Consider the following 2,195-nt stretch of genomic DNA (forward strand, 5'->3'; position numbering starts at 1 on the left):
ACCCAGTGGTCAACTTTGAATCTGTACTGACACAACTTCTCTCCCATTCTCCTAAACTTCTGCCATATGCCCCCTACTTTTTTCTCTCTGGCTATGTGTCTGCCTCCCTTCCTTTCCCATCTTTATGGTTTTTTTTGTTGTTTATTAATTTATTTAGACGGTAATAGGGCTTGAACTCAAGGCCTTGCAAACCAGTCAAGGGTTCTACCACTTAAGCCAGCCCCCAACCCTTGCCCATCTTTTTATTTAAATTCGTGTCCCTTGGGCCCCTTCTCATTTACTTTTCCTTTATGATGTCCTCTGCTCTTGTGGATTTGATCACCTCCACCCAAAAGCTGATGACTGTCATGCCTGGCCTCCAGCTCAGGTCTCCTCTGCTTTGAAAAACAGAGCCAGCTGGTGGAGTGGTTCAGTGGGAGAGTGCCTGTGTAACCTGTGTAGCAAGCATGAGGCCCTGAGTTCAAAATCCAGTACTGCCAAAAAAAAAAGGAAGGAAGGAAAGAAACCAAACGATTTAGCATCCCTGGTCTCCACCTGCATCCCAGTTCTGGAAAGCTGGGTTTCGTGCTCACTGCATTCCTCTGCCCTCACATCCAACCTGGTAATTTCGTTCCAGTAGTTCACAAATATGAATCAAATGTCTCCTGTTCTAAGGATTTAGGATGTCAGTGAACAAAACGAAGACCTCTGCCTTTGTCGGAGCCAGCAGTGGGACCTTGCCTGTGTGAGTCGGCATCTGGCCTGGTGAGAAAGCTCCAAGGAACTGGGGCAAAAGTCTCACTGCTGGCTCTGACAATCCTGAAAGGGGAAACATTGATGAGGAAATGTGTTACTTACTTACTTACATATTCGACCCGACAAGGGCTTGGGAAGAAAGAATGACCCTTCATTAGCAGCTCGGATTCCCATCCCCCCACGGCCGCATGAATTGAGACTGTTGTTTCTGTTATGGTTAATATGAATAGCAATAACACTTATAATGGATTGGATATGAATCCTATAAAAGGCTTTAAAAAGGCTTGTGTAACTTATGGTCCTGCTTCTCCTTTTTGTAGCGAATATTTGGCAGGATGGAGCAATGATGCTGGGTAGATTCCCTAAGATTTTCATATTGTGGCCCCTGAATAATGAACTATTACAGGCTTTAAAACAATTAGTCCAAAAACAATTAGAACACAAGCATATAGAACCTTCCTTTTCTCCTTGGAATTCTCTAGTTCCTTGGAGCTTTCTCACAAGGCCAGATGCCAACTCACACAGGCAAGGTCCCACTGCTGGCTCCAACAGTGGGGTGCCCTTGTAGAAGTGACAGACAGTAAACAATGTACATAACGAGAGAATTATCTGATATATTAGAAGGTAGTAAGTACTGTAAAGGGGAACACAGCAGCATAGAGGGGATCGGGGTGCTCAAAGTAGAGGACCAGTATCATGAGGATAATTGGGCAAGCCTCATTGAGTAAGTGACATTTGGCTGGAGATATAACTCAGTGGTAGAGTGCTTTTCTAGCTTGCCAAAGGCCCTGGGTTATATCCCCAGCACAGAAAAAAAATTCACCAAACTAACATACTAAAATGATGAAGGTGACATTTGAGTGAAGACCTGAAGAAGGTGAAGATAGGAGGCCCATGGATGTCTGGGTAAAGAGCTGCAGCTACAAGTGTCCTGGTCCTTGTTTGTTGGAGGAGGGGAGTGTAGCTAGAGGGGGAACTAGTGCAGGATGAGGAAGAGGAGAGGGAGCCAGGCTAAGTGGTGGGGGCCATTGTGGGTTCTCACTCTGAGTGACATGAGTGGCTACTAGAGGGCGTTGAGCAGAATTATGACCTGCTCTGACTTACGTGGAAAAGCATCCCTCTGGTTCCCGTGCCGGAACAGACTGTGGTGGGGTGGGAGGCAGAGAGGCAGCACTTAGAAGACTCTTACAATACATGGGGCAAGAGAGGAAGTCCTGTTGAGTCTGCCTCCTGTGTGTCGAGTTCATTCTTTCCTTGCCATCTCTACTGCCATTGTCATCTCATGTCAACAGCCTCCTTTCCTATGCTCTATTAATTTACTACCCATACAGTGGCCAGAAAGATCTGACAACCCAAACCACAGCTTGCCTCCCCTTCCCCCCCTCTGTCCTGTTTACATCACACCTTCTGCCTTAGTCCTTCTCTGCTCCTATAACAAAATACCGAAGACAAGGTAATTT

This window comes from Castor canadensis, chromosome 1 (genome assembly GCF_047511655.1).
Source record: "Castor canadensis chromosome 1, mCasCan1.hap1v2, whole genome shotgun sequence".
Classification (NCBI taxonomy): Eukaryota; Metazoa; Chordata; class Mammalia; order Rodentia; family Castoridae; genus Castor; species Castor canadensis.